Here is a 14767-nt window from a genome sequence, read left to right as displayed (position 1 = left end):
TGTTCGTCCTTTTGACAATTTCCCTCAAGTCCCATATTTTCAAGGAAAAAAAAATGCTATTTGGTCGTTAATAACTGTTACTTGTATCTGGATAAACTTATAAAATGATAAAATGTGGGAATCCTTTTAATTCTTTCCTTCTCATTGTTTAATGGTGTTTCTTTTTTATTGTCTTTGACTTTAATAAAATAGTAACAAATTTATACTGAGTTCTTTGAGCTTGAGAAAGGCATTTTTATTTTTCTCAGAAAGCATAATATTTCCCTTACATTTTATAGTCCTGCTCCAAAATGTTTATAAGCATCAAATATAAAACAACCTTCCACTTTTTCCTGCCATAATCATGACTATACTTTTGAAGGTCACTGAAAACAAGGGCCTTGCCCTTCAACAGATCTGGCTACATACCTGTCTCAAGATGTGCTTGTTAAATATGTTGGCAGTAGAGGAGGCAGTAGATAGGCATGAGCAGAGCAGGAACAACAGGCCAGGCACACAAAGTCACCAGGGAAGAAAACCCTAGGTATCTGGCAACTAGCAAAACTGGAAAGATAAGACCTCTCTCCCAGGTGACCTTCCTCCTCTGGCATACTGCTCATCACACAGTACAGATCCCTGACTTTTCATCTCACTGGTCATGTGATTCAGACCCTCTCCGGACCTTTCCTCCCCTAGCATGTGGCTAATCATGTGATAGACCCATGAGAGGAGAAACAAGGGGCCCAAAGAATAGCCTCCTAAGATCCCCATAAAGGCCCTTGCACAATTACTCCCTCAAGCACTAAATCCTCAGAACAATGAGGTTCTGACCTGCATCAAATAATCTTAAGAACAAAGTCTCTGGTCTTTTGACCACAGAGACTGAGTTTTAGACAAACTAGAGATGACATTTAGGCCTCAGTTGTGTTTTAGTTTCAGTTCCAAAAAAGCAGCAAAACCAGAGGAAGTGACACCAGGGCTGACATCAGTGCCACATGACTAATGACCCCTTACCCTAGTGCCCATCAATCAGAAGAGACCATGATCCTGAGAAAATATACCTGAAAAACTGATGCATTCTCTCTGGAGAATACCTGTGCCTTTCCCCTTTCTTCCTGATGAGTACCTTTACTCTCTTCCTCCTAAGCTCCAAGGGCCCTTCTTTGTCCTCTATAATTTGTTTCATGAGCCCACATACCCCAGCTGGCTCACTTCTTCCATGGTTCACTTTTTCTACCTCTGTGACTTTCTAAATAAACTTTTGCTGGGTATTTGAGTCTTGGCTCTGAATGCTTTCTTAGCCAAAACTCAAAGACCAAGGTTGTTGTCGAAACCGGTTTGGCTCAGTGGTAGAGCGTTGGTCTGTGAACTGAAAGGTCCCGGGTTCGATTCCGGTCAGGGGCATGTACCTTGGCTGCGGGCACATCCCGGTAGGGGGTGTGCAAGAGGCAGCTGGTTGATGTTTCTCTCTCATCGACGTTTCTATTAGCTCTCTATCTCTCTCCCTTCCTCTCTGTAAAAAAATCAATAAAATATATTATTGTAAAAAAAAAAAAAAAAAAAAAAAAAAAAGACCTAGGTTGTTGAACCAAGGTCTAGGTCTAGCTCCATTTCCTTGCTAACAACAATGACAATAATAATCCTATTAAGAGCCTTTTTGTCTCTTAAGAAGAATTTTATTTAATTAGATAATGTATAAAATGCTACAAAACATTTCAAGGTTGAGAACAATTACATGAATATCGGTCTGTCTGCAATTGTAGCTAAATAACATTCCTATTTTTCTTAGCTATTAAGACCCTACATTAGGATGTCTAGATAATCCTGCTTTTTTAATTCAATAGGGTCCAGTTGAATTTCTAAAAATACTCCAATTTATGTGAGGGCCTAGAAGAGGAGGGAAGGAGAGTGGGCTGGAAGAGATTTATGGGGTAAAAAGGAGGACCTATGTAATACTTTCAACAATAAAGATATATATTTTTTAAAGATAAGAGCCAATAGATAGAAGTTATAACTGTGCAATAAAAGGAAAAACTATCCAATACTCAGAGCTTTCCAAAACCAGTATCAACATTCTTGGAAAATAGTAAGTGGTTGCCACTGTAATTTTTCACATATATTTTGGGTGGCTGATTCAACATGAATTCTATAAAGAGACTTTAAGTATTGAGTCTATGGTAATCTTCTTTATTTTTAAATTAATAAATATTTTATTATATTCAATTCCCTTCTACCTAGTTTGTATTCATCTGCTCAGCATTTTATTTTTTTTTCTTTCAGTTTGACTACTTAATTTTCAGTGTCATCTCTGAACAATGTCTTTCCACTCTGAATTCCATGCTTTAAAGACAGAATGATCCAATCCAAGCTCCCAGAAACCTGTGAGGGTCTGGCACCTGAACCTCTGCCTCTCTGGGAGTATGTTTAAGAGAACACGCCTGTATGGTACCTTTCACCTAAACTTTTCTACAATCCCTGTGAAGTCTGAAGTTTAGTGTTCAGAGTATTTATAAATGCATTTAAAAAGAAATTGACTGGAAAAAAAATGAGCTCTTGAAAATGCCTGATCCAAACCAAGATCACATAATTTTATATGGTTACAGTTCACTCAGTCCCAGTTTGAATTTCAAAGAAAAACAGACATCATTCTATCATACACATACGATTTTGGCTTATTTTCATCTAGAAACACAGAAATTTACAAATATTGCTGGTGTGATATCACTGGCTCTTAGAAATTACTAATAGCTAATGAATTCAGTCATAGAGCAGTATTCCTCTCCTAACTCTCATTAGTTGTCAGACTTACCATTGGCAATTTTGTTTAATTTCTGATGCCTATTGGAGAAAAGTGAGACATGGGATGAGGAGCGGCATATTTATTAACTCAGTGGGATCTGTGGGACCAGGGCAAACACTGGGAGGTCTATTCTCAACTTTGTGCATAACCAGAAAAAAAAAAACACATTTAAAATAAATTAGCCAGGGCATCTGAGGAGAAGATTCAATTTAGAAAGCAATTGGAAAAATAAATAAACAGATAACAATGAGTGGGAAAGGAAATCTGGGTAACGGTCTACAGAAGATGCTGGAGAAAGTGTAACCATGAATGTGGTTGCCTTCAGCCTAATCTCAGAACACAAGTATTTCGGTATGTTTGACTTAAAGGCGAAATTTTAGTCCAGTGGGTGTTTTTACAAAGCATCTTGAATATATTCCACTCAAGGAATTTTCATGATCATTGACAGGAATCTGTATAAAGTCATTCTTTTCTCTATCACAAGGCACATCCCTCCTTTTTCACTGCACTTCAACAGAAAATACTGTTTTGTTTCTACAGAAGAGGGGTGGGGAACCTTTTTTCTGCCAAGGGTTATTTGATGATTATTTATAACATCATTCTTGGGCCATACAAAAGTATCAACTTCAAAATTTAGCCTGCTATATCTGGTCAAATATTTAATTAACTCCCCCCTAATGTCTTGGCAGGACCAGATCAAATGATTTTAGGGGCTGGACCTTCCCACCCCTGCTATCGATGCTCAAGGTAATAGGTGTAGCAGCAATCTATAAATCTATAATAATAAAAGCATGCTATGCTAATTAGACCTGACAGTCAGACGACCTTCCAGACAAAGTCAAGGCTGTGAGGGTCGAACCCCTTGTGTGAATTTCATGCATCGGGCCTCTAGTATTTGCTATAAAAGCACCACCACATTTGATACCTTGGTTTCTTCAATAAGGTATCAAAATTACATGACTGATATTTCAAGACACCTGGCAGTTTTACTTAATTCTAATTAACATTATATTCTGTGGCTTTGTTTTATAATATCAGCTTTAATAAACTGATCCATTTTCGGCTCTGCCCTTTTTCACATTATAAGTCACATTTGTCACAGAGAAAGAAATAAGCAGCTACCACTTTTTTTGTTCCTCCTTCTGTTTTACATTTAAAAAAAAAAAAAAAAAGGATTTTTAGTGCCCAACCTTTCCAACATGTCAAATATATAATTTTCCATCTGTAAAAATAAATATGTGATGGGTACAAGTCATTTCAGCCACTGTCTCTAGCAGGCTGACAAGTGGTATTGATTGTGAATGCGTTAAAATAGCCTCTTTCTTGTTTATATGGGCTTTGATTTGTGGGAACACTTTCCTTTGTCACCATAAAAGGGCCTCATTGGGGCCACCTATTGTGAGCCTGTGCTATTTTGGAGGATGTATCAGGAGAAAAAGTTCCACTCCCCTTCTGGTAAAACTCTTCTGAAAGCTGCTGAAATGCAAGTAAAAATTGGTTTTTGCTTGTTTGTTTGTTTTAACTTTATGTTGCTTATTTTCAAAAGCATTTGCTAGTTTGTACAAAATAAAGAAGATAAAATTGCCTATGGCATCCACTGGAGGCCTTAAGGACTTCCAAATCATTAAACTATTACACTTTTAAATAGGGATAGTTTAGTATCTTCTTTTAAATAAAAGCATTATTAAAACTTTGGATTTGAATCCAGCTTCTCTTAGATCCGTGGTGGGCAAACTGCGGCTCACGAGCCACATGCGGCTCTTTGGCCCTCTGACTGTGACTTTTCCACAAAATACCACGGCCTGGGTGAGTCTATTTTGAAGCAGTGGCGGTAGAAAAATTTAAGTTTAAAAAATTTGGCTCTCAAAAGAAATTTCAGTCGTTGTACTGTTGATATTTGGCTCTGCTGACTAATGAGTTCGCCGACCACTGTCCAAGATGACTCATAAATTTCATTGTTGTTTGTATTCAATTATGTTGATGTGTCATAACTTATCAGGTTCTTGCTACTAGATAGTTAGGCTTTACCTAGCTTTTAAATTATGTTTAGTGTTATAAGAAATATCTTGGTACATTTGGCATCTGATTTCTCTTAAATTATTTTCCAGTGGTATGATCTCTGAGTCAAAGCATATAAATAATTTTATGGCTTTTCTAATAAATTGCCACAGTACTTTTGAAAAGGATTGAGTGGATTTAAAAATGCAAAGAAAATTCTAAAAATAAAAGATCAAAAGGAATGAAGAAGAAAATGAAAAGATGAAGGAAGACTTGCAATTCTCTTTGCAAGGAGCTAAAGACCCTAATTGGAGTTTGAAATACTGCTTACTTTCATAAATATAAAATGAAATATATTTAATTTTTATTTATACTTTCATAAATATATAATGAAATAAATATAATTTAATGAAATATATAATTTTTCAAATTAAAACATTTATTTGCTGGATACTTTCCCCCTCACTAAAATTAGAAGGAAATTCAGACAGAGGCCGTCTTAGAGAGATAGGGAATAACATGAATATAAATTGGTCCCAAAAGAAGATATTTCCAGAAATGTATACTTCTTGGCTAGGTAAAGAGGTATGTGCTCCTCGAGAATTATGCAGAAATAAGAACAGTAAAATAAAAAACCATCCTTGGAAGAATAAGCACAGGGCATCAAAATAGTGTGAATCAAAGCAGAGTTGGGTTCAGCTGTGGGAGATTCACAGAGACCACGTGACAGGGGTCTAGAAGGCCCTGAAAACAACTCAAGTTTGACCACCTTGTTTGTGTTGCTTTGTGATCACAAACTGAACTCTGCTTGGGATTAGGCCAGGCTTCCTTATCAGATCATGTCATTTTTATTTATATTTATTTATTTATTTATTTATTTATTTATTTATTTATTAATATATTTTATTAATTTTTTACAGAGAGGAAGGGAGAGGGATAGAGAGCTAGAAACGTCAATGAGAGAGAAACATCGACCAGCTGCCTCTTGCACACCCCCTACCGGGGATGTGCCCGCAACCAATGTACATGCCCTTGACCGGAATCTAACCTGGGACCTTTCAGTCCGCAGGCCGACGCTCTACCACTGAGCCAAACCGGTTTCGGCAGATCATGTCATTTTTACATATTCTTGCCACAGTAATTGTAAAGACTTGGATGTGTTTGTGGCAGTGTGCATGTGTTTGGAAATAAAGTACAGAAAGACTAAAACTTTTCCCCCTTTCTCCAATAGCAAAAGGAACTTGGTTGCTGATTCAGTATCACTGCTACTGAAGTAAATGACCACAAACACGGTGGCATAAATGACACGGATTTATCGTGGAATCCAGTAAACCAGAAGCCCCATCGGGGTCCCACTGGGCCAAAATCCCAGCCTTATGAAGTGTGTTTTGGGAGAGAATTAATTTCCTTACCTTTTCTAGCCTCTAGAGACAGTCAGTAGGTCCTCCAACAACATTGTTTCATGCCATCTGGTTTCATTATAATGATGATGAGGAAAAAGATCAACTCCCAGCCAGGTCACTGCCTCTAGGGAATTTGCACGTTCTCCCCACGTCTGCGTGGGTTTTCTCCGTGTCCACCGGCGTCCTCCTCCCACATCCCCAGGATGCGCCCACGAGGAGAACCAGCGCCTCTGCATTGCCCGGGTCTGAGCGAGTGTGGTCCACGGGACTGCGCCCTGAGCTGGAGGGCGTCTGTCTGTCTGTCCGGGGTGGGCTCCCGCCTTGCACCCTGAGCTGCTGGGAGAGGCTGGGCGGCCCACGTGACCTGGAACTGGTGGGCTAAGCCGATTGTCAAAGAATTACCTTGTTTTTATAAACCTTTCTTAAATGTAGGTGCAGCTCACGTTTATGTTCATGTTTAATGTTTGGAAGTGTTTTAGATCTTTATTGAATAATTTGGTGACTTTTTGTAACCAGAAATAGGCCAGAGAAACTTCACTCTTGTTTGTATCAATTAGCCGGAGGGTTCAATTGGTTTCATGCAGGAAGTTTCTCTTAAAGTCGCAGTTGACAAGAATCGATGGAAGATGTTAAGTGCATTCCTTGTCTTGTGGCCTCTCTCCATCTTCAAAGACTAGAATGTTGTGTTGCTCTCATCCTTCGTTTGTAATCATATCTCTCTGTGACGACTACTGCTAGGAAAATAATGTGCCTTCACACTTTCATGTTTGAGTTTACCTGATGCTCCCGCAGACTCCATCACAAAGTACTTACCTTTAACCGTATCTGAAAAGCTCCTTTGCCATGTAAGGACATATATTCTTAGGTTCTGGGGATTAGGACAGGAACATTTTGGGGAGGCGTGTACAGAGGGCTTATTCTGCCTATCATACTGACTTAAAAACTAACAAGGAAAATTGGCCAGGTGATAAAATACTCTTAATGGGAGGTTAGCACGGCACAGGCGGTGAGATATGCAAAAACCTTCAACATATGAGGGATCTGAAGTTAGACTTGATGAATCTGATTTCTGGCTCAATCTCTCAATAACTTTATGACCTTGTCTGAATTATTTTACCCCTCTGTTCCTCAGTTTTCTCATTTTTAAAATGTAAATAAAATAGCACTTTGCTCAACATATTCTAAAGCACATGTGTCAAACACAAGGCCCGAGGGCCAAATCCAGCCCGCCAGGCCTTGCAATGTGGCCCGCACTGCACTGTCATCACTGCACTCCGCTGTCAGATTATGACATTGTCAGTTTATGACTGTTCAGTAAACCATTTGGCCCGCGATTTAGGCTGGATTTTAGATTTTGGCCCCTTCTCTGATTGAGTTCGACACCCCTATTCTAAAGCATAAATGCAAAGTATTTACAATGGTGAATAATAAGTCCTCAGGAACTATGTTAATAAATTTTCATAGAGCAGATTGTTACCATAAGTTAACTATGTTTAAAAAAAGAGAGAGAGATGAAAATATAACCTTATATTTTGTGTATGCAAATCATTTTGCATTATCTTGAATATTAATATAATACTAGAGGCCTGGTGTGCACTGGTGGTGTCCCTCAGTCTGGCCTACAAGGATCGGGTTGAAACTGGCCCTCCAACATCCCCTGGGGGGTCCTAAATTGTGAGAGGGCGCAGGCCAGGCTAAGGGACCCCACTAGTGCATGATTGGGGCTGGGAAGGCACCGAGGGAGGGCTCCAGGGCATGTCTGGCCTGTCTCATCCAGTCCTGATTGGCCGGACCCCAGCAGCAAGCTAATGTACCAGTCAGAGCATCTGCCTGCCTTCTAGTGGTCAGTGTGTATTATAGCAACTGGTTGAATGGTTCAAGGAAAAGTCAGACACTTAGCATATTAGGCTTTTATTATATAGGGTACCTATGTTCCCAGTTGATGTCAAACAAGGAGCCACTCCGCCTTCCTGTTTCAATTCTGACACTGTAATCAAGTATTCTTAGACAGTGCCGCATTTTTTGCTTGTTTGTGCTTTTTGCTGGTGATTTCACAGTTTAAAATGGCCCCCAAGTGCAACAAGGCTGTGACTTGCCTTCTGAAGAGCATACATGTGTTAGAGGAGGTCCTATAACAGGTGGTCTGAGGCACATAAGAATCTAATTGAGAGCAATGGCTCAGTATTTACTAATTCAGTGTGTGACATCTTTATAGAACATAACTATGAGAGAGAGAGAGAGAAAGAGAGAGAGAGAGAGAGAGAGAGACACTTATGTTCATAAAATCTACCTATGAGCCTACCATAAAGACACTTGGTTCTTCAGTTCATCCTGTTCACTCTCAAATTATAGGTTTACAGCCAACATGGAAACACAGAATGGAATGCACTTGTGATGAACAGCCACAGTGACCATGGCTGTACACATCCAGTGTGACCTGGGGCTGGGCAGGACCAGTGCCTGGATGACTTTCCTGAGCCCTGAGACAAAGGAAAACTCAAAACCAAAGATAGTGGGAGCTGAAAGGGAAACAGACAGAAGCAAAGCCTGGGTTAATCCAAAGACCCAAATAAATAGGCCATGCTAAGTGTAGCAGAGGACCTGGGAGTTCTCAGGTCTATAGCTGGGCTTGAAATAAAAGGAAGAACGAACAAAAACCATGCCTGAGAGGCCTGACAAAGGTTCCAGGTTAAAGCCTTTTACTAATCACAGCATGCCTTCAGAGGATGGCTGGGCGCCCCGCTGCCCGCTGATTCCATTTGGAGCAGAGCAGCCTTATGTTGTTTCCTTCGGCTTTGGGAGACCAAAAGTTGTTGTCCTAAGCATCCCGTTAGAGATTTAAAATAAATAACTCACTGTTTCTCACCACCACCACCAAAGAATCTCAAGGAAAATAGACAGGTCTTTAAAAAACTTGAAATCTGAATGTTGATTAATCCAAACCTCCCAACAAAATTGTTTGTCAAAACGAACCCTGAAATTTCATTTCAGACATCACCTTGTCAAAATGCATGCCAGGTGACTTTGAAAAATCTGTCATAATCAACAGTTGTTTTAAGTCAAAAAGTACTTGTCACAAATACCTTGGGTCTGTATTTGAAATGCAGAACCAAGTTGTGGGTGTTTTTTGTTTTGTTTTTCAAAAATTATTTTATTATTTATCTGTTTGTTTTTCAGCATCATTTTTTTTTAAATCCTCACCTGAGGGTATTTTTCCATTGATTTTTAGAAAGAGTGGGAGAGAAAGGGAAAGACAGAGAGAAATTTAGATGTGAGACATTGATTGGTTGCCTCTTGCGTTAGCCCTGGAGCCTGCAACCCAGGCATGTGCCCTTGACCGGGATTGAATCTGGGACCCTTCAGTCCGCAAGCCGATGCTCTATCCACTGAACCAAACTGGCTAGGGCTTTTGTTTACATTTCCCAGTTGATGACACGTTTATCACAAGCTGCAAAGAGGGCCTCTGCAACACAAGCCATTTAAAAAGATTTCTTTGCAGGTTTCATTGCCCAATAAAATGTCTGATGAGGAACTTTTACTGTCACACATTCTCATATTTTTGAGCTGCGGAAAGCATTCCTGACAGCAGGGTAATCAATATGAATTAGAGGAACTCTGAATCTTCAGATTGATATATTGTCCTTGATGTGTGCAACCCCCCAAAACATTTTTCCCAATTATCTTTTGTGTTCTTCCCACACTGGCTGCTGCTGCAGAGTCTTTTTACAACCCTAATGCTATTAAAGTGTTCACTCAGGACCCCACCGTGACACAAAGCAAATAATGCACAGAGGAAATAAATGCAAGCTCATAACTGTTAATATTGTCTTTCAAATGCATTTGAACTTGACCTGTTGAAATGTCCATTAGAGAACGCACGGCAGCTTTGCAAACTGCAGAAGACAAGACACCATCTCAGGAAAGCAGATTCTTTGAAAATAAATCACCTGAAGGACTGCAGTGTGGGAGGAATTGATTGAGAGCAATGCAGAACCAGATAGTGAAGTAACCTGCTTAAACCCTATCAGCAAGTCACCACTTCTAAAAGCTCTGTAAATTAAAGCACTGTGGCATCTGATTTGACCTATGAATGATTTTTAGATTAGTGAAAACAATAAATAATAAGCTAATATAAAGAACATAGATTTAGAAACAATGCCACGATGTCTTTTACTCTAAAGCAAATACCTTTTCATCCTGCTGAGGCAAGAAGGCTTTTCAGTTTTGTATACCTTATTAGGTTTATCTTAAGAACTAAAAGGGACCACAATCATGGATGCTGAAGCATTTGTATTCATCCTGTTCACTATCAAATTATAGGTTTACGGCCAACACAAAAACACAAAGTGGAATGACCTTTGAGAAAATTCCCATCTATAAATTTTTCTTTTTAAAAAAAAATACATTTGTATTTCTTTCATAAAGGAAGGAAAAGGGATAGAGAGATAGAAACATCAATGAGAATTGACTGCCTCCTGCACACCCCTTATTGGAGATAGAGCCACAACCTGGGCATGTGTCCTGACTGGAAATTGAACCTGGGACCTTCTGGTCCATGGGACGCTGTTCACCCCAAGGAGCCACACCAGCTGGGCTGGTCTATATTTTTCTAATGAGAAAATCATAGTTTTCAGATGTTACTGAAACCCAGATCTTTATGACAGAACATAAAAAAAAATTGCTCATATCCCACCTATGTAAATGTCAGACAAAATAGTTGGTCTACTATTATTATTTTTTGGCTGTGTGGGGCAACCAGGCTGGCGGGGTGGGAGGGGGAGTTAGGGGCGATCATGCCAGCAGGGGGGTGGGGGAGCAGTTGGGGGCGACCAGGCCAGTAGGGGGGTTAGTGAGGGACAAACAAACGACTGACCAGAAGGCTGCATGTGGTGACCAGGCCAACAGGGGGGGCACTAAGGGGTGACCAAGCTGGCAGGGTAGGGGTCAGTTAGGGGCAATCAGACTGGCAAGTAGAGGTAGTTAGGGGTGATCAGGCTGGCGGGGGGGGGGGGGGGAGAGGGGGAGGGCAGTTAGGGCAATCAGGCAGGCAATCAGGTGAGAAGTTAGGAGCCACAGGTCCTGGATTGTCTGACTGCGGATTTCGGCCCAACCCGGGAATCTCGGATTGGAGAGGGTGCAGGCGGGGTTGAGGGGACCCCCTCACCCCATGCAGGAATTTCGTGCACTGGGTCTCTAGTTTATAATAAATTTAATGTTTAGATAAAAGTAAAACCTTTAATGATCAAGTATAAAAACTCAAAATTGGACTTCATAATGAATATATTGTATTTTATTAATTTTCTGTGTAGAAAATATGTATAATTGGACATCATAAAACTATACAAATATTTTGATTTTTTTAATAGACACAATTATAAATTTTGAGAATTCCAAAAAACAAACCAAAGCCCCAAATTCAGTGTATTAAATTTAAAGATTAGAATTACTTAATTCCCAACAATAAATACAGTAAAAAATTATGAGTGCTGACATGCTTGGAATTTAGACCACTTTCAAAATTTTTCAAAATAACATTAAAAAAATATTTGTTTAATGTCTTCACATGAAAGTCTAGTGTGATCATTTAGTCTTTCATTAGAATCAAAACAACAGCAATTCAAAAAAACAAGCAAAACAACAACACAATCATTCCCCAAATCCTGGAGAAAATTCTTGATTAACATGGCCAAAGGTGCACCATTAGTGTACAATAAAGGACATTTTAAGTTTATTTGTCCAACCTGTATTTGTTTAGCTTTTAAACACTGTGCCAGGAGCTAAAAAGAAGGAAGGCTTTCTACAAAGTATGCCTTACAACAATAAAATTACATATAAAAATAAATGTACTTTTTTCTAATTCTTCACAAGTTCTGAACCTGAGCTCCAGCTTCCTCTTCTGCATGGTGTGCACTCCCAATTCCGCCCAGCCCCACAGGAATCAGCTGCACCCCTGGGTGGCCGAGCGTCTCCCATTGTGATGGAGGATCACAGGTCTGCCAATTGCAAACCTGCATGGTTCCATGCTTAGTATGAATGTTGGAAAGGGTCGTTTCACATTATCGCAGAATGTCTTTTTCATTCAGGCAATTTTTCTCACAATCCACAGTAAACACACTTCTGCGCTCTCTCAGTCTCCCTCTCTTGTTCTCCTATACACACTCGTAATTTAAACATAAATATCTACAAAATAATGTGAGCTTGGATAAAAATACATAATGGCATAATGGAAAGGATCTTTGGCAACAGTAAGAAAAATACGAATTTCTTTTCTTTCTTTTTTTCCAATCTAGGAAAAAATAGCTTCCATGCAGTGCTTTTGTCTTTTCTATAATTATTTCTAGTTCTACAATATAGGCCTTTGTCTTAACTCAGTAGGATGTCTCATAAACAGCTGCTTTTTTACTCCATCACACTAAATAAGCAGGGTCAATTATATTGCCTCCCAGTGATTCCTAGCCCAATTCTCACAGATCAATATAGCTATCTCTAGCCACATTGGGCCTGGCCAAAACCAGTTTAAGAGGAATTCAGAAGGCAGTTACATCAGACAGCACAGGCAAACTTTGTTTATCAGAACCTCAGAACAGAGCAGTGGTGCTGATCTGCTTGTGGGCGCTTCTCTGTGGGCTCAGAAAACAGTGATATCCTAACTCCATTACTTACAAAGGACGGTGACTCATAAACACCTGTGTTTTTACTTTTACATAACTTTTTTACTTTTACAGTGTTTTCAACCCACTTAAGATTTGCACTCTATTTTACAGAGGAAACTTCCCTTTCTTCATCACTCTTTTCCTCCTCTCCTGCACATTCTTGCCCTACCACCTCCACGTGAGTCAGGCAGAGCTGGATGGCATTCCCCTCTTTACGCACGTGGTCTAATGCTTTGCAGGGGTGAAGGCTGTAAGTCTGATCTCCAACCCGGGAATCTGTGCACGTCACACACTGGAAGCAGCGGGATAAAAGAATGACACTGGTAATCTGCCACCAACCATTCCCACTTTTCAAAGTGATTTCCACTTCCCACTCTGAATTTTAACCAAATGTTATGGCACAGAGAAGAAAATAAAGACAGTTTCCCGCTCTGGCCACTGGTAAGCAGATAACTATCACCTTTAATAAACGTAATTCCATCTGCTGGGCACCCAGTTATGTGGTTAAAGATGCCACACGGACTCAAGAGCTGGTATTTTCCTGAACCGGAGAGTCCCTGAGACTCTGGAGAATTAACTATGCAACACGTCAAAACACAGAGCAAGGTGTGCAACCCAGGTCACACTACAATGTATGTGCAGCAAGGTATTTTACATTCCTTTAGGGCTTAGTTGGAGACGAAAACCTGTAAGATTTAACTGCTGTCTCCCTGGCCAATGTGTTAGCTGCCATATATTTTTTAGCAGGCAAGCCAGGCTCTCGTTTGATGCATTGTGGAGATTTCTCACCACTAAAATAAAATATACAGTCATCCTAAATTGATAACGAGGCTCACATGAATGTGCTGATACAGATGAACAGATACCCTGTTATGATGCAAGAGAGAATATCTGCTTCTCAGTGTCTGCATTATTAAGAAGGTTTCATCGCCCGGGTGGACAGAGAAGAGCTGGGAAAATCTGACCTTGCCACGACTGCTCATGGGTGGCGTGTGCAGCGGAATCGATGCGCGGCAGCCTCCGCTCCTTTATTGCCACATATATTAGAGTGGTTATGTAGGTGCTGCTTCTCATCTGAAGGTCGCGTTGCCTCTAGGTCAACCAGCAGCTCATCAAAGCTCAACTTCTCAAAGAAGATTGCAATTCTGACGAAAGCTTCTGCTGCAATTTTAGTGGCGAAGAAAACGTGAGAGGCTCTCTAATAACAAACCGAATGCCATGTCGTTTTACATTTCCCCAAGCCAGAGGAATAGCCAGTCTTGTCACCAATTAAATTACGAAAAGAAAAGCCTTATCATGTTCTGACGTATTAAAATAATTTTTCTGTCTCTGGCTCCCCTGTTTCCCCCTCCCAGTTTTGCTCCTAGGAGGCATTTCTTATCTTTACCAGTTCTTAAATTGTATTTTCATTCTCTGCATTAAGATTAGGAGTGATTTTGCTATAGTATGAAATGTATGTAGAAATCTACGTTTAGATTCTATAAACAAAAATTAAAGTTTTGTGTAAGGAACAATAAAAATCTGTATGTTCACATTAAAAAAATTACTGGTCTCTATTATAAAGCAACTCTGCTAATCTCAGTTCATTCACATGGCCTTTTTTTAGTTCTCTTAATGGACCCTTTGCTAAGTATCAAAGTTCTGCTGCGTCTTTTCTTTGGAAAACTTCATCTAGCTAGCCTTGCAACTCTGTCTTCTGAGAATACTGCAGAATGGGAGAAAGCTTCTGGGGTAATGGAGGGGAGATTGAGACAGAAGGAGTCAGTGAATTCTCACTGTCCGGGGGTTGAAGTAAATGCAGAACTCATTATGCTTGGCATCATTTATTTCCTGTCTCACTAGTTTACAAAAAGATGGTTCTTTTCTCCTGAATAAGAAGCATGGTACGGTCATGTGAGTAGAGAACAACAGTCATCTGTTTTAATAACAACAGT

Source organism: Pipistrellus hanaki (assembly GCF_964339955.1).
Source record: "Pipistrellus hanaki genome assembly, chromosome: 9".
In the NCBI taxonomy this organism is placed as follows: Eukaryota; Metazoa; Chordata; class Mammalia; order Chiroptera; family Vespertilionidae; genus Pipistrellus; species Pipistrellus hanaki.
This window is presented reverse-complemented; position numbering follows the sequence as displayed.